The following is a 19,273-nucleotide window of genomic DNA, read 5'->3' on the forward strand; positions in this document are numbered from 1 at the left end:
CCTCTCACAAGAGTCAGTGTCAGGCTCGGGATAGGACTAGCCATCGGGAGGGCTCTGGACCTCTTACAGAGTCAGTGTCAGGCTCGGGATAGGACTAGCCATCGGGAGGGCTCTGGACATTCCTCCCATCACATATTCCTGCACCACCCAGGCCCCTACCTTCGTGTGAGGTGGGCCATTTGGTGCTTCTCCTGGGACTCTTCCGTTTGTGGTCCACATCTAGCCTATGCAAAAATATGATAAAACCTGAGCTCCCTACCGAACTGGACCAAAGGCCTGCATGTATGCGTGCGTGCTAAGTCACTTCAGTTGTGTCCAACTCTTTGCGACCCCTATGGACTGTAGCCTGCCAGGCTCCTCTGTCCATGGGAATTCTCCAGAAAAGAATACTGGAGTGGACTGCCATGCCCTTCTCCAGGGGATCTTAGTGACCCAGGGATCAAATCGGCATCTCTCGGTCTCCTGCACTGGCAGGCAGGTTATTCACCATGGGTGCCACCTGGGAGGCCCAGACCATTTAAACTGGAACTCGTTTTTCGCTCTGAATATTTTATGACAGGTGGTTAGAGTAGAACAATAACATGATTTGTTAATGGCTAATCACCCATTGTAGGTATTAATAGACTTAGCAGCACAGTATCAACCAGATGGATGTTAGCTTGGAGTCTAATGTGACCAAGTGTATCATCCAACTGCACAAAACTTCTCCCAGGGACTCATCATGAGGGCCTTTCAAACACCATCCTGTGGGGTAGGGAGGGCCATGGTTAGGTCCCAGGCACCACCAGTCTGGCCTAAGATGCACCTTTCTCTAGCAGAGATATTAAGTCCTGACACTTGATTTGGAGCTCAACATTGTAGCTATTCAGCAAGGGATCGACAAGAAGTAAATAAGCTTTTTAGTATTAAGAGGGATTTAGGTTGCCTTAGCTCTTGAGAAAACTGTATGCAGGTCAGGAAGCAACAGTTAGAACTGGACATGGAACAATAGACTGGTTCCAAATAGGAAAAGGAGTACATCAAGGCTGTATATTGTCACCCTGCTTATTTATATGCAGACTACATCATGAGAAACTCTGGGCTGGATGAAACACAAGCTGGAATCAAGATTGCCGGGAGAAACATCAATAACCTCAGATATGCAGATGACACCACCCTTGTGGCACAAAGTGAAGAACTAAAGAGCCTTTTGATGAAAGTGAAAGAGGAGAGTGAAAAAGTTGGCTTAAAGCTCAACATTCAGAAAACTAAGATCATGGCATCTGGTCCCATCACTTCATGGCAAATAGATGGGGAAACAGTGGCTGACTTTATTTTTTGGGGTTCCAAAATCACTGCAGATGGTGATTGCAGCCATGAAATTAAAAGATGTTTACTCCTTGGAAGGAAAGTTATGACCAACCTAGATAGCATATTCAAAAGCAGAGACATTACTTTGCCAACAAAGGTCCATCTAGTCAAGGCTATGGTTTTTCCAGTAGTCACGTATGGATGTGAGAGTTGGACTATAAAGAAAGCTGAGTGCCGAAGAATTGATGCTTTTGAGCTGTGGTGCTGGAGAAGACTCTTGAGAGTCCCTTGGACTGCAAGGAGATCCAAACAGTCCTAAAGGAGATCAGTCCTGGGTATTCATTGGAAAGACTGATGTTGAAGCCTAAACTCCAATACTTTGGCCACCTGATGCAAAGAGCTGACTGATTTGAAAAGACCCTGATGCTGGGAAAGATCGAAGGCAGGAGTAGAAGGGAATGACAGAGGATGAGATGGCTGGATGGCATCACTGACTCAACGGACATGAGTTTGGGTAAACTCTGGGAGTTGGTGATGGACAGGGAGGCCTGGCGTGCTGCGGTCCATGAGTTCACAGAGTCATACACAGCTGAGTGACTGACTGAAATGAACTGAGAGAAACTCACAGTAGCAAGCAGTAATGCTATTTTCATCCGGTTGAGTCTATTACACTGCTCCCTATGTTATCAAACCCATTCAGTGGTTAGGGTTTTGCACAAGGAACTGAAACCCCTCTGGGTGTTCTAGGTACTCTGAGTAGAAAGGCATTTGATATGGGACACTCAGACTGGCTGGAAAAGCTGAAGTGGTGAGCTAATTCTTTGGACTCCTCAGAACTGACCACCTCAAAAAAGGCTGTAAGCCCAACCTGTACATTTTTGTAGTTTGTTATCCTGTACATATTAATTTGTCCTTCCCAGGTGAAGCTAGTAGTAAAGAATCCGCCTGCCAATGCAGGAGATGCATGAGACATGGGTTCGATCCCTGGGTCAGGAAGATTCCCTGCAGGAAGAAACAGCAACTCACTCCAGTATTCTTGCCTGGAAAATTCCATGGAGGGAAGAGCCTGGTGGGCTACAGTCCAAGGGGTCACAAAGAGTCAGCCTTGACTGAGCACATGCACACACACACATTAATTTACTGTTAAGGAAATCAAACTATTAATCATATATTCTGGGAGTAATACAATACAAAACTATTCTGCATTATTTTTCATGAGATTCTGGCCTTTCAAGTCTACTTTGTATCAACTTGAGCTGCTGCAGCCCTAGATGAATGCGCCTATTTCACCCCAGCTTCATCAGAATTGGGTATTTTCATTAAACATTTTTTATAAGGTTTTTTTTTAATAATTAAGAGATGTTATTGTTCAAAAAAATTATTCTTAGATCACCTTAGATGACACACTGCCCAAGAAAATCTCAATAGAATAGTAGATCCTACAAGTATAGACTGAGGCTGGAAATGTGTGTGTGTGTGTGTGTGTGTGTGTGTGTGTGTGTGTGTGTGCGTGCGCACGCGCAATGGGCCCTGTGACATGCAAGATCTTAGTTCCCTGCCCAGGGATCGAACCCATGCCTCTACAGTGAAAGTGCAGAGTCTTAATCACTGGACTACCAGAGAAGTCACAGGGAAATGTAATTTTTTCTTTCATTAATTAAATGCTGTCACACCTGGAAAAAAAATTCTTAAAGATAAACATTTTCCCTTCTACTTGTGCATAGTAGTCTACTCTTTTTCTGTTTATGAGTTATCTCTTCTTATTCATTTTCTATCTATTGAGGGCCTATTTTAAGCATAATCTTATTTATTTTTTCTTCACATCTAGGCATTTAATTAGTGGCATGTTTCAAGTGTCAGTGCTGTCTGTGTGTTAATGGAAAAGGACTCAAAATTTGAATGGTAGAGGCACGTATGTGGCCTTGACTAGCTCCTTTATGATGTTCAGTCTTCTCAGCTGCCGAGAAGAAGCAGGAAGTCATGTCTCTACGGGTGACTCAAAAGTCAGCAATGTTAAGTGGAATGTGTAGAGCTGACACAGTCAAATAACCAAATGTGGCCAACTTCTGAGTTGTGCTGCAGTGCCCACGTTAGCAGGGCCCGGGAAGACTGGCCACAGGCGCCACTGTTCAGTGAGGACGATGGGACTAAAAACAAGTCCTGTACCTTCTCATTGCAATAGCAGGACAAAAACTTGGATCCAACTTGAGCCTTTGTGCAAAAACTAAAAATATGTGAACTTTAAAACATGTTTAAAATATTAAAAATCTATTAAAGTTAAAACTACAGAAGCTTAAAAAGCAATATACAGGCGATTATCTGAAATATTCTGTTCAAGGCTGGCTGATCACCTGCCAACCTCATCACTGATTTCATCCTAGCCCCACGGGTTCCAGGCAGCAGCTGGGCAAACAAGCTTGGAAAATGGTTCCTTCAAGATCAGCCAAAGAGAGCTTTGGTTAAATATACTTCCCATGAAATTACACAGAGACATTTTGATGGAATTCTGCACATGTCAAAGCTTAACAAAATTAAATATAAGATTGATAATATGGCACATTTAGGAAAAGTATCATTTTTGTGTGCCTTTTATTGTTCCCACACTGGTCATACCCAAGTGTGGTTGACAGGGACAATTTTACAGATGAGTGGTTTGGGAGAAGTAGTGTCTGCTGCTAATTCAAAAAGCACTCATGCAGGGCCCTTATAACCTCATCTTGTTTGTCCCATCTCATCTCATTGTCTCATCTCTTGATTTCTTACTATTATTTTTTTGTGTGATTTTCTTTCTCAATTAAAAATATTACTTTTATAAATAATTTTTAAAAAATGAATAAAACAAAGTATAACTTTGAATAAGGTATTTATGTAGTATAGATTTTAACCTTTTGGGACTTCTTAAAATACAAGTATTAGTTCATATGTTTTCCCAAACAGATCCTCTCTTTTTATGTCTTCCGCTAGTACAGGACTTTTAAGGATGTATATATATCCTATGTAAATGTTATCAGTAACAGTTATGTATTGAGCCCCTATTATGTGGTAGACAGCTTGTTGATAAGCAGTACCTCCTTTAATCTTCTAAACAATTCATTTTACAAAAGAAGAAACAGTCTCTGAAGAGTCAAACTTTCAGGAAATTTTATGACATGATCATAATTTGAATGTAGGTCTTTCTGACTCTAAAAGTCTATATTCTATTCAATTCACCCATGATCTACTTTCTCTTTCTAATTGAGTATTCCTTTAATTACTTTTTTTTGACAATATTTTTCTCTGAATTTATTGAGCCGGTCATAATGATTTCACTCTTATAGGGTTAGGTAAGTTATATGGATTTTTTAAAGACAATTTAAAATTTCATATTAATATTTTTTAAAGATTTATAGTGAACATAAATATAATTGAAAATTAAAATCACAAAGTTAAAACAATTCATTGTGATTTAATCAGTCAGCATAAATGGGATATACTGCAGAAGAAAGTATCAAACAAAACTGTAAGGACTTACAAAAACACAATTTAAATTCTCTGATATGGGTTAGCGGGACTTCTCTCCACCTATAGTAGCAATTCGAAGTAGTCTTTTTTTTTAACTTTTTATTTTGTGTTAGGATATTGCCGATCAACAATGCTGTGACAGTTTCATGTGAACAACAAAGGGGCTCAGCCATACGTACACATGTATCCATTCTCCCCCAAACTCCCCTCCCATCCAGGCTGCCACATAACATCAAGCAGAGTTCCATGTGCTATAAAATAAATTCTTGTTGGTTATCCGTTTTGAAGATAGCAGTGTGTACATGCTCACCCCCAATTCCCTAAAGATCCCTTTTGCCCACCAGCCACAAGTTTGTTCTCTCTTTCTGCTTTGTAAGTTCATTCGTATTGTTTCTTTTTAGAGTCCACATATAAGGGATGTCATACAACAGTTCTTCTCTGTCCGACTTCCTTCACTCAGGATGACAATCTCTAGGTCCATCCATGTTGCTGCAAATGGTATGATGGCACTCCCTTAATGGCTGAGTAATGTTTCTTTGTATAAATGTACCACATCTTCTTCATCCATTTTTCTGTCAATGGACATTTTGGTGGCTCCTATATTATTTATTTTGCTGTTGGGTCTTAGTTGCAGCACTTGGCATCTTCCTTGCGGCACATGGGCTTCTCTCTAGTTGTGGTACGTAGACTCTAGAATGCTCTGGCTCAGTAGTCCTGTGGCACGTGGGATCTTAGCTCCCCAACCAGGGATTGAACCCACATCCCCTGCATTGGAAGGCGGATTCTTAACCACTGGACCACCAGGGAAGTTCCTCAAAGTATTCTTTATCTCAATATGTTGTCACTATACTTTTAATCTTTGTCTTTTATTTTCTTCCTTCCTGATGTGCCAAGATTTCTTCTTTCATTATTTTCTTTCTGTTTAGAGAGTTTCCTTTAGCCATTCCTTTAAGATAGGTCTTCTGGGAAAGTTCTCTTAATTTTCCTCCCTCTGAGAAAGTCCTGGTTTCTCCTTCATACCTAAAGGATATGTTTGATGGATATAGAATTCTGGGTTGACATTTCTTTTAACACGTGAAAAACATGCCACCTCTTTCTGGCCTCCATGGATTTTGATAAGAAAACCTGCTGTCATTCAAATTGTTTATCTCCTATAAATAATACATCTTTTCTCTTTTGCTGCTTTCAAGAATTTTTTCTTTGCTTTTAGTTTTCAAACATTTGACTATGATGTGCCCTGGCATAAAGTTTTGGGGTTTATGATATTTGGGTTCATCAGTTTCATGAATTTGTAAGCTTATGTTTTTTGGACAAATTTTCAGGAAACTTAGGAAATTTTTCAGTCATTATTTCTTTGAGTACTTTTTAATCTCTACCCTTTTTCCAAGATTCTGGTGCCACAACACTAAGATCTTTTATATAGCTCCATAAGTCCCTGATTCTACGTTCATTTTTTTCTATTTTTATCTCTGTTGTTCAGATTGAGTACTTTCTATTGTTCTATTTTCAAGTCCATGGATTCTTTCCACAGTTCTACTATTGGGCCAACCCACTGAACTTTTTGTTTGAACTTACTGTATTTTATATTTAAGTCCTAAAATCTCCATTTGCCCCTTCCTTCTCTTCTAATTTCTTACTTTCTGTTTTCATGGGTTTCAAGTGTGCTCATAACGGCTCACTGATACGTTATTATGATGGTTGCTTCAAAATCTTTCTTCGACAAGTCATTCTAACACCTATACCATCTAGATATGGGTATCTGATTACTGGTTTTTCTCACTCACATTGAGATTTTCCTGATTCTTGGTATGAGTGATTTTTTATCAAAGCACAAACATTTGGGGTATTATGCTATAAAGCTTTGGGCTTTATTTAAATTTTATGTTTCAGCAGACCTCCTGTGACACTGCTGTGGTGCTACCTTTTTCATCTCCACAGGGAAGGCTTTGCATGGGGTCTAGCCTGTATGGTTTGCAAACCTCTTGGTGATTTTCCAAAGTATTGTTAGGTGAAACAATAAATCTATGGGGTGGAAGGAAGCACAGGTAAATCAGTCCAGGTATGCGTTCCTGGGTGACTCATTTTTTAAAAATAGAGTACAATGTTTTTTATTCACTAATAAACTAAAAGTCTGTTTCTAGATGTTTCTTCCTCTTGTATGCCTCATTTGTTTTATTACTAAACAAAGCCCTGTAAGGGGCAGTTTTACCTAATCCTCAGATTCAAATCCACCCTCATCTTGACTAATCTTGAAGTAATAAAGTTCATAAGTCTCATTGTCAGATACAACCACATAAAGTCAACGATGAAGATTGTTCTTAAGATATTTCTTGGTAAGATACTTCAAATAGCTTTTGGAGAACTGTTTCTCAGGAAAAATCATTTTATTCTTGAAGCATTCAATATGAACGACATTCCCAAGATTTCTAGCTTTTCCATTGACTTTAACTTTCTCTAACAAAAAAATGTTCAAAATTTCCAGAATCAAAAATCCATCTTCTATTGGATGAGCCTGGTCCAAATTAAACCTCCAGGCTGACTTCTCAGGCTTCTTGTCTTTCTGCGGCATCATCTTGAAGACGGGCAGGGAATTAGAAAGAGACTGGATGATTGATTTAACGGAGAATTAGCTCACAGCCACTGAGGACAGACTCTGCTGTGGTCTGAATGTCTGCTGCTACTGCTGCTGCTAAGTCACTTCAGTCGTGTCCGACTCTGTGCGACCCCATAGACGGCAGCCCACCAGGCTCCCCGGTCCCTGGGATTCTGTGAACCCCACAAATTCATGTGTTGAAATTTTAACACCAAAGGTGGTAGTATTAATAGGTAATGGCTTTGAGAGGTGCTTCAGTTATGGGGGGATCCTCATAAATGGGACTAGTAACTTATAAAAGAGGCTCCAGAGAGAACTCTAGCCACATGAGGACACAATGAGACACCTACAGCCTGGACAAGAGCCCTCACCGGACTGTGCTAGCACCCTGATCTTCTACATCACACCTCCAGAACTGTGAGAAATAAATTTCTGTTGTTTATAAAAACTTTATCTTGTCGGTGGGATTTTGTTACAGCAGCTTGAAAGGACTAAGGTAGGCCCCCAGTGGATGGTAGCCCAGACCAGGGTGAAGAGGAGGACAAGAAGGGGCATTTTGCAATCCACTGGGGTTTGAAAGGTACTCAGTTTAAAAAATCAACATAAAAAAAGTTATTATAAACCTATTATTAGAGAGAGCTGTGTTAAGCAACTAGTCTCCATGCTTTGAGTCAGAATTGAGTCAGATTCCTATGAAACTGAGTCAGAACACCAAGGGCCTGCCTAGGTCCAGGTCACACATACACAAACAAACAAACAAAAAAAGATCTATAATATTAGTTAGTTCCAGATTGAAGGAGATGATTAGATAACAAAATCTGTATCACACAATGCCTGGTCATGTTTAGGTTTTCAAAGAAGAGGGTGAGTTACTGAGAACTTTGTTAAATGGCAACCTCAGAAAAGTTGGGGACCCATTGCTGGCAATAATTAGGAGTCCTAGCCAAGAATCCTCTGGCTTGAAAATAAGCCTGGAAAAATGAAAGGCTTCCATAAAGCCTTTCAAGCCTGCAAGTGAGGGCTTTGCCTTTTTGGTCTAAATCACGCCCTAGGAAATGAGCTTTGGCTTGACAGAATTGTAACCTTTCTTTGAAAACTTTGGATATTTTAGCTAAAAAATTAAATGGACTGATACCAGTCCTAGAGCTCACTTCATCTTTAGAATGCAACAAAATGTTAACTATGTATTCGATGGACATAAAATAACAAGGTAATCTAAGGCTTTTAAAGTCCTAGTAATCCTAGTAAGAATCCATGAGGGGCTTCCCTGGTGGCTCAGTAGTAAAGAATCCACCTACAATACAAGAAACAGGGTTTGATCCCTGGGTGGGGAAGATCCCCTGGAGAAGGAAACGGCAACCCACTCCAGTATTTGCCTGGGAAACCCCATGGACAAAAGGATGGGGTCACAAAGAGTCAGACACAAGTTACCAACTAAATTACACGTATTTATGAAAAGTAGGTGGGTGCTTAAGTAAACCCCTGAAAGACCTCTGCAGAGATCTTCAGATTGGGCTTTATTAGAACAGAACAATATAGGTAAGTTTGGGTCCAAATGAACTATAACCTCATTATGAATTGAAGAACCCTCATGAATTTGGAGAAGGAAATGGCAACCCACTCCAGTGTTCTTGCCTAGAGAATCCCAGGGATGGGGAAGCCTGGTGGGCTGCTGTCTATGGGGTCGCACAGAGTCGGACACGACTGAAGTGACTTAGCAGCAGCAGCAGCAGCATGAATTTCAAGAAGTAGCAATCAGAAAAATGTTTATTCTGGCAATACCATTTGCACTATTCAGTTATTAGATGTCATGTCACAAGAGAAAAGAATGATCTATGGCATGAGGGCTACATTTTAATTATTCTAATAGAAAATCTGTACCCATTAAACAATAACGCCCGATTCCTTCCTCCTTCCAGCCCTTGGTAACCTCTATTCTTTTTGTCTATGAATTTGCCTATTCCGCATATAAGTGGAATCAAAGGGACATGCTCTGGCAAGATGGGCTGCCAGATAAACAGCTGTCTAAGTCTCCTGGGTCTTATTACCTGCAGGACAAATGTAGCCTAGTGTTAGGAGCATGCACTGTCATCAGGTGACCTGGATTTGAATCCTAGCTCCACTACTTCTTCTCTTTTTTAATTAAAATATTTTTCTAACTGTGGTAAAATGCACATAACATTAAATTTATCATCTTAATGACCTGCCTCTTGCGGGTCAGGAAGAAACAGTTAGAACTGGACATGGAACAACAGACTGGTTCCAAATCAGGACAGGAGTACATCAAGGCTGTATACTGTCACCCTGCTTATTTAACTTCTATGCAGAGTACATCATGAGAAATGCTGAACTGGATGAACCACAAGCTGGAATCAAGATTGCTGGGAGAAATATCAATAACCTCAGATATGAAGATGACACCACCCTTGTGGCAGAAAGTGAAGAACTAAAGAGCCTCTTGATGAAAGTGAAAGAGGAGAGTGAAAAAGTTGGCTTAAAGCTCAACATTCAGAAAACGAAGATCATGGCATCTTGTCCCATCATTTCATGGGAAATAGATGGGGAAACAGTTGAAATAGTGACTGACTTTATTTTTTGGGGCTCCAAAATCACTGCAGATGGTGACTGCAGCCATGAAATTAAAAGACGCTTACTCCTTGGGAGGAAAGTTATGACCAACCTAGATAGCATATTCAAAAGCAGAGACATTACTTTGCCAAAGTAGTCATGTATGGATGTGGGAGTTGGAATATAAAGAAAGCTGAGTGCCGAAGAATTGATGCTTTTGAACTGTGGTGTTGGAGAAGACTCTTGAGAGTCCCTTGGACTGCAAGAAGATCCAACCAGTCCATCCTAAAGATTAGTCCTGGGTGTCCATTGGAAAGACTGATGCTGAAGCTGAAACTCCAATACTTTGGCCACCTGATGCAAAGAGCTGACTCATTTGAAAAGACCCTGATGCTGGGAAAGATTGAAGGCAGGAGGAAAAGGGGACGACAGAGGATGAGATGGTTGGATGGCATCACCGACTCAATGGACACGAGTTTGGGTAAACTCCGGGAGTTGGTGATAGACAGGGAGGCCTGGCATGCTGCGGTTCTTGGGGTCACGAGTTGGACATGACTGAGCAACTGAACTGAACTGAATTGAATTGAATTATTTTTAAGTGGACAGTTCAATAGTGTTAAGTATATTCACATTGGGAAACCAATCTCCCAGACTGTCTATCTTGCAAGACTGAAGCTCTATACCTATTAAACAACAGCTTCCTACTCCCTTCTACCCCCAGGCCCTGGCAACCACATTATACTTCATGTCTTTCTAAGTGTGACTTCCCTTCTAAATAGGCTTCCCTGGTGAGTCCACAGTGAAGAATCCACCTGCCAAGCGGGAGATGCGGGTTCAATCCCTGGCTCAGGAAGATCCCCTGGAGATGAACATGGCAATGTACTCCAGTATTCTTGCCTGATAAATCCCATGGACAGAGAAGCCAGGTGGCCCCCAGTCCATGTGGTCATAAAAGAGCTGGACACAACTTAGCAACTAAACAAAATTTTACTATTCTAGATACCACTCAGATAGGTATAATCACACATCATTTGTGCTTTTGTGACTGACTTACTTCACTTAGCAAAATGTTTTTAAAGTTTGGCCAAAATGTGGCATGTATCAGAATTTCATTCTTTTATAAGGCTGAATAATATTCCACTGTGTGTGTGTAGACACACACTACATTTTATTTATCTATTAAGTCTGGATAGATATTTACCAATTTTATTTTTCTTTTCACACTGGAGGGTGTTGAGGTGGAGAGTGACATGATGTGATTTATACCTAGTACTATCATTCTAGTTACTCGATCTAAAATAGAATGTAGCAAAACAGCATGGTATTAGCACAAAAACGGACACACAGATCAATGGAACAGAAAAGAGCCCAAAAATAAGCTCCCGCATCTAGAGTCAAATAGTCTATGACGAAAGGAGGCAAGAACACAAAGTGGAGAAAAGACAGTCAGCTCAGCCGTGGTGCTGGGAAAACTGGACAGCTACAAGTGAAACCCTGAAATTAGAACATTCCCTCATACCACATAAAAAATAAACTCAAAATGGTTTAAAGATCTACATGTAAGACACAAGGCCATAAAACTCCTAGAGGAGAACACAGGCATAACACTCTTTGACATAAACCATAGCAATATTTTCTCAGATTAGTCTCCCAAGCAAAAGAAATAAAAGCAAAAAAAAAACAAAAACAAAAAACAAATGGGTCCCAATTAAACTTAAAAGTTTTTGCTCAGCAAAAAACCATCAATAATATAAAAAGACAACCTACTTAGTAGGAGAAAATATTTGCAAATGATGCAGCCAACAAGAGGTTAATATCCAAACTATACAAAAGCACACACAACTCAATATCAAAGAAATAAATAATACAATCAAAAACTGGGCAGAAAACCCGAACAGACATTTTTCCAAAGAAGACACAGAGATTCTGGCTAATAGGCATATTAAAATATACTTGATATGGCTAATTATTAGAGAAATGCAACTCAAAACCACAGTGAGGTATCACCTCACACCTGTCAGGATGACTGCCATGAAAAACTCTACAAATAACAAATGTTGAAGAGGATTTGGAGGAAAGGGAATCCCTGTACACTGTTGGTGGGAACATAAATTGGCAAAGCCACTATGGAAAACAGTATGGTGGTTCCTCAAAAAGCTAAAAATAGGGACTTCCCTGACAGTCCAGTGGTTAAGACTCCATGCTTCTACTGTAGGGGCCAAGGGTTTGATCCCTGGTTGGGGACCTAAGATCCAACACGCACACCACATGCATGGCCAAAAGATTTTTTTTAAAAAGCTAAAAACAGAACTACCAAATGATCCAGAAATTTCACTCTATGGTATATAATCTGGAAAAAATAAAAACAGTAAACTGAAAAGATACACACTCCAATGTTTAGCACTGCTATTTACAACGGCCAAGACACAGAAGCAAACCAAGTGCTCATCACAAATAACTGAATTAAGAAGATGCTCCACTCCAGTACTGTTGCCTGGAAAATCCCATGGACAGAAGAGCCTGGAAGGCTGCAGTCCATGGGGTCGCTGAGGGTCGGACACGACTGAGCGACTTCACTTTCACTTTTCACTTTCCTGCACTGGAGAAGTAAATGGCAACCCACTCCAGTGTTCTTGCCTGGAGCATCCCAGGGACGGGGAGTCTGGTGGGCTGCTGTCTATGGGGTTGCACAGAGTCGGACACGACTGAAGCGACTTAGCAGTAGCAGGTGTGTATATACATATACATATGTATATATAATATTATTATATAAATCCACAGTGGAATATTACTCAGCCATAAAAATAATGAATACTGCCATTTGCACAACATGGACGGACTTAGAGAATATTATGCTTAGTGAAATACGTCAGATAAAAAAACAAATGTATGTGATATCACTTATATATGGAATCTAAAAATACAAATTAAATTTATATACAAATCAGAAACACAGACATAGAAAAACAGACTTACAGATATAGAAAACAAACTTGTGCTTACCAAAGGGGAGAGGGAAGTGGGGAGGGGCAAATTAGGGCATGGGGTTAACAAATACAAATTACTATATATAAAATAAATAAGCAACAAGGATTTATTGTATAGCACAGGGAATTATACCCATTACCTTGCAATAACCTACAAGGGAATATAGTGCTTCCCTGGTGGCTCACCCATAAAGAATCTGCCTGCCAATGCAGGGGATGCAAGTTCGATTCCTGGGTAGAGAAGATCCCCTGGAGGAGGAAATGGCAACCTACTCCAGTACCCTTGTTTGGAAAATTTCATGGGCAGATGAGCTTGCAGGGCTACAGTCCATGGGGCCACAAAGAGTTGGATACAACTTAGCAACTAAACAATAACACCATAATGGAACATAATCTGCAAAAATATTGAATGATTATACTGTACACCTGAAACTAATACAATATTGTAAATCAACTACTCAGCAACAACAAAATCTGTATTTTGACCCACACACATTAAAAGATAAATTGAATAGAATGTAGAAGAGGAAAAGACAAGAAGGGAGTTCAGTTAGAAGAGTATAAAATTAGTCCAAAGCAGAGATAATTGTGGTGTAGGTTAAGCTGTTAGCAATGGAAATGATAAGTGGTTTATAATACATTTTGATAGTAGAGCAGATAGGATTTACTGATAGCAGGAATTAGGGTACACCTGTATAAAGTAAGCAGAGGAAATCAAGTACTGTTACCAGTTTTTGGTCTGAACAACTGAAAGAATTGTCATTTACTGGGAGGAGAAGAAGAAAAGTTTTGGAAATGAGAACGTTAAGAGCAGTTTTACAACTTAAATCCAAACAATGAGCAAAAGACCTAAACAGACACTTCTCCAAAGAAGACACACAGATGTCCAACAGGCACATGAGAAGATGTTCAACATTGCTAATTATCACAGAAATGCAAATCAAAACCTCACACCAGTCAGAATGGCCATCATCAAAAAGTCTACAAATAATAAATGCTGGAGAGGGTGTGGAGAAAAAGGAACCCACCTACCCTGTTGGTGGGAATGTCAGTTGGTACACTCACTGTGTAGAACAGCACAGAGACTGCTTAGGAAAACTCAACCCAGAGTTATCATATGATCCAACAATCCCACTGCTGGGCATATATCCAGAAAAGATGAAAACTCTAAATTCGAAAAGGTACATGTACAAATGTTCACAGCAGCACTATCTATAATAGCCAAGACATGGAAACAACCTAAATGTCTATCAACAGACAAATGGATAAGAAGATGCGGTACACACACACACACACAATGAAATATTACTCAGCCAGAAAACAGAATAAGACAATGCCATTGGCAGCACCATGGATGGACCTAGAGATTATCCTACTAACTGAAGTCAGACAGAGAATAACAAATATGTATCACTTCTGAATCTAAAAAAAAAAAAAATGATACAAAGGAATTCATTACAGAACAGAAATAGACTCACAGACACAGAAAACAAACTTATGGTTACCAAAGGGGAAGGGGGGGGAAGGGATAAATCAGGAATTTGGGATAAACATATATACACTGTATACAAATAAAAAACAAGGACCTATTCAGTTCAGTTCAGTTCAGTCACTCAGCCGTGTCCGACTCTTTGTGACTCCATGAATCGAAGCACGCCAGGCCTCCCTGTCCACCATCAACTCCCGGAGTTTACCCAAACTCATCGAGTCAGTGATGCCATTCAGCCATCTCATCCTCTGTCGTCCCCTTCTCCTCTTGCCCCCAATTCCTCCCAGCATCAGGGTCTTCTCCAATGAGTCAACTCTTCACATGAGGTGGCCAAAGTATTGGAGTTTCAGCTTTAGCATCAGTCCTTCCAATGAACACCCAGGTCCGATCTCCTTTAGGATGGACTGGTTGGATCTCCTTGCAGTCCAAGGGACTCTCAAGAGTCTTCTCCAACACCGCAATTCAAAAGCATCAGTTCTTTGGTGCTCAGCTTTCTTCGAAGTCCAACATTCACATCCACACATGACCAATGGAAAAACCATAGCCTTGACTAGATGGACCTTTGTTGGCAAAGTAATGTCTCTGCTTTTTAATATGCTATCTAGGTTGGTCATAACTTTCCTTCCAAGGAGTAAGCGTCTTTTAATTTCATGGCTGCAATCACCACCTGCAGTGATGGAAATACATTTGATATCCTATAATGGAAATAACCTATAATGGAAAAGAATCTGAAAAGGAATATATATTCTTATATCTATATCTGCTGCTAAGTCACTTCAGTCGTGCCGACTCTGTGCGACCCCATAAACAGCAGCCCACCAGGCTCCCCTGTCCCTGGGATTCTCCAGGCAAGAACACTGGAGTGGGTTGCCGTATCCTTCTCCAATGCAGGAAAGTTAAAAGTAGAAGTGAAGTTGCTCAGTCGTGTCCGACTCTTAGCGACCCCATGGACTGCAGCCTACCAGGCTCCTCCGTCCATGGGATTTTTCAGGCAAGAGTACTGGAGTGGGGTGCCATTGCCTTCTCCATATATCTATATCTACATATACATAATTAAATCACTTTGCTGTACATCTGAAACATTGTGAACCAACTATCAGATCAGATCACATCAGATCAGTCGCTCAGTTGTGTCCGACTCTTTGTGGCCCCATGAATCGCAGCACGCCAGGCCTCCCTGTCCATCACCAACTCCAGGAGTTCACTCAGACTCACGTCCATCGAGTCAGTGATGCCATCCAGCCATCTCATCCTCTGTTGTCCCCTTCTAATGCCCCCAATCCCTCCCAGCATCAGAGTCTTTTCCAATGAGTCAACTCTTTGCATGAGGTGGCCAAAGTACTGGAGTTTCAGCTTTAGCATCATTCCTTCCAAAGAAATCCCAGGGCTGATGTCCTTCAGAATGGACTGGTTGTATCTCCTTGCAGTCCAAGGGACTCTCAAGAGTCTTCTCCAACACCACAGTTCAAAAGCATCAATTCTTTGGCGCTCAGCCTTCTTCACAGTCCAATTCTCACATCCATACGTGACCACAGGAAAAACCATAGCCTTGACTTCAACAAAAAATTAGTTTAAAAAAAGAGCCCAATTTTAGGTATGTTAAATTTGAGACGTCTGTTAAATTTCCAAGGAGGCAGTTAACGATATCATTTGGAGTTCAGAGAAGATTAGACTGTTGATGTAAAATTTGAGAGTCATCAACATACAAATTTGAGAGTCATCAACATATAAATCGGAGAAGGCAATGGCACCCCACTCCAGCACTCTTGCCTGGAAAATCCCATGGACGGAGGAGCCTGGTGGGCCACAGTCCATGGGGTCGCTAAGAGTCGGACACGACTGAGCAACTTCACTTTCACTTTTCACTTTCCTGCATTGGAGAAGGAAATGGCAACCCACTCCAGTGTTCTTGCCTGGAGAATCCCAGGGACAGGGGAGCCTGGTGGGCTGCCATCTATGGGGTCGCACAGAGTCGGACACGACTGAAGCGACTTAGCAGTAGCAGGAGCAACATATAAATAGCATCCCATTGGATTTTGGGGGAAGCAGATTCTAAGGCAGACTTCTGTGTTTAGAATGTTGAATAGAGAATGTCATTGGAATCAACATCTCTGGAAGGCAGGAGGGAGGTGAGCTATGATGCAGGCCTGACAACCCGAGATGACTACATGAGCAGCTCTGGAGCTGAAATGGGCTGTCAGAGTTGTCCTATGTGAGGCTGAGATAGTAAGCCCTTGATACTCTTGCCTCAACCAGTTATCAAATGTTGACCATCTCCAGAAGAACATGACCTCAGGCGAGGAGGTTCTGTCAACTGAGGTAATCCCTGAGAGGGCTGACAGATGAAGCCTGTCCACTGACAACAGCCTTAGCAGCTGGGGCACAAGTCCTTCCTTGAAGGTGCATCTGATGGCCCATCAGAGTGTCCACCATGGATAGTATTTAAAATCATAAGGCTGGATCAGCTCACCAAGAGAGTGATGCAGTTAAAGAGGTACAATGACAGAGCTCCGAGACACCCTGAGAGATCAGGGGAATAAGAAGGATGCAGGAAAAGTTTAGGAGAAGTAGCTAGTGAAGTCAGAAAAAAAAGAGTGAATATGAGATTCTGGAAGCCAAGTCAAGCAGTATACTACTACTATTACTTCCACTACTGTTCTTGGTACAATTTAATTGTACCAACAACGTTATGAATTAGATGATATTATTATCACCCCCACGTTTTGAGGCACAGAGTTTAAAGGTCCCTACCCAGAGAAGCAACCCCATGTCCAAGGAGTGGCGGCTGCATGGATACAGAAGGGCCTAGAGGACCTACTCCACGTTCAAGGTCAGGACGGGTGGCCGTGAGGAGATACCCCACATCCAAGGTAAGAGAAACCCAAGTAAGACAGTAGGTGTTGCGAGAGGGCATCAGAGAGCAGACACACTGAAACCATACTCACAGAAAACTAGTCAATCTAATCACATTAGGACCACAGCCTTGTCTAACTAAAGGAAACTAAGCCATGTCCATGGGGCCACCCAAGATGGGCGGGTCACGGTGGAGAGGTCTGACAGAATGTGGTCCACTGGAGAAGGGAATGGCAAACCACTTCAGTATTCTTGCCTTGAGAACCCCATGAATAGTACGAAAAGGCAAAATGATAGGATACTGAAAGAGGAACTCCCCAGGTCGGTAGGTGCCCAATATGCTACTGGAGATCAGTGGAGAAATAACTCCAGAAAGAATGAAGGGATGGAACCAAAGCAAAAACAATACCCAGTTGTGGATTTGACTGGTGAAGGAAGCAAGGTCTGATGCTGTAAAGAGCAATATTGCATAGGAACCTGGAATGTCAGGTCCATGAATCAAGGCAAATTGGAAGTGGTCAAACAGGAAATGGCAAGAGTGAACATTGACATTCTAGGAATCAGTGACCTAAAATGGACTGGAATTGGTGAATTTAACTCAGATGACCATTATATCTACTACTGTGGGCAGGAATCCCTTAGGAGAAATGGAGTAGCCATCATGGTCAACAAAAGAATCCAAAATGCAGTACTTGGATGCAATCTCAAAAATGACAGAATGATCTCTGTTCGTTTCCAAGGCAATCCATTCAATATCACAGTAATCCAAGTCTATGCCCTGACCAGTAACGCTGAAGAAGCTGAAGTTGAACGGTTCTATGATGACTTACAAGACCTTTTAGAACTAACACCCAAAAAAGATGTCCTTTTCATTATAGGGGACTGGAATGCAAAAGTAGGAAGTCAAGAAAAACCTGGAGTAACAGGCAAATTTGGCCTTGGAATACGGAATGAAGCGGGGCAAAGGCTAATAGAGTTTTGCCAAGAGAACGCACTGGTCATAGCAAACACCATCTTCCAACAACACAAGAGAAGACTCTACACATGGACATCACCAGATGGTCAACACCAAAATCAGACTGCTTATATTCTTTGCAGCCAAAGATGGAGAAGCTGTATGCAGTCAGCAAAAACAAGACCGGGAGCTGACTGTGGCTCATATCATGAACTCCTTATTGCCAAATTCAAATTTAAATTGAAGAAAGTAGGGAAAACCACTAGACCATTCAGGTATGACCTAAATCAAATCCCTTATGATTATACAGTGGAAGTGAGAAATAGATTTAAGGGACTAGATCTGATAGACAGAGTGACTGATGAACTATGGATGGAGGTTCATGACATTGTACAGGAGACAGGGATCAAGACCATCCCCAAGAAAAAGAAATGCAAAAAAGAAAAATGGCTGTCTGGGAGGCCTTACAAATAGCTGTGAAAAGAAAAGAAGCGAAAAGCAAAGGAGAAAAGGAAAGATATAAGCATCTGAATGCAGAGTTCCAAAGAATAGCAAGGAGAGATAAGAAAGCCTTCCTCGGTGATCAATGCAAAGAAATAGAGGATAACAACAGAATGGGAAAGACTAGAGATCTCTTCAAGAAAATTAGAGATACCAAGGGAACATTTCATGCAAAGATGGGTTCCATAAAGGACAGAAATGGTATGGACCTAACAGAAGCAGAAGATATTAAGAAGAGTTGGCAAGAATACACAGAAGAACTGTATAAAAAAGATCTTCATGACCCAGATAATCACGATGGTGTGATCACTGACCTAGAGCCAGACATCCTGGAATGTGAAGTCAAGTGGGTCTTAGAAAGCATCACTACAAACAAAGCTAGTGGAGGTGATGGAATCCCAGTTGAGCTATTTCAAATCCTAAAAGACAATGCTGTGAAAGTGCTGCACTCTATATGCCAGCAAATTTGGAAAACTCAGCAGTGGCCACAGGACTGGAAAAGGTCAGGTTTCATTGCAATCCCAAAGAAAGGCAAT

General features: G+C 41.1%; 1 long non-coding RNA gene and 1 pseudogene across 1 annotated transcript in view; both read right to left on the minus strand.

Annotated features, from left to right (window-relative positions):
* LOC113889452 overlaps window positions 1–19,273 on the minus strand; it is a 174,655-nt gene that overhangs the window by 124,764 nt on the left and 30,618 nt on the right. The gene's annotated exons all lie outside the window — the stretch shown is intronic.
* LOC113889451 lies at window positions 6,980–7,363 on the minus strand (annotated as a pseudogene).

This window comes from Bos indicus x Bos taurus, chromosome 3 (assembly GCF_003369695.1).
Source record: "Bos indicus x Bos taurus breed Angus x Brahman F1 hybrid chromosome 3, Bos_hybrid_MaternalHap_v2.0, whole genome shotgun sequence".
In the NCBI taxonomy this organism is placed as follows: domain Eukaryota; kingdom Metazoa; phylum Chordata; class Mammalia; order Artiodactyla; family Bovidae; genus Bos; species Bos indicus x Bos taurus.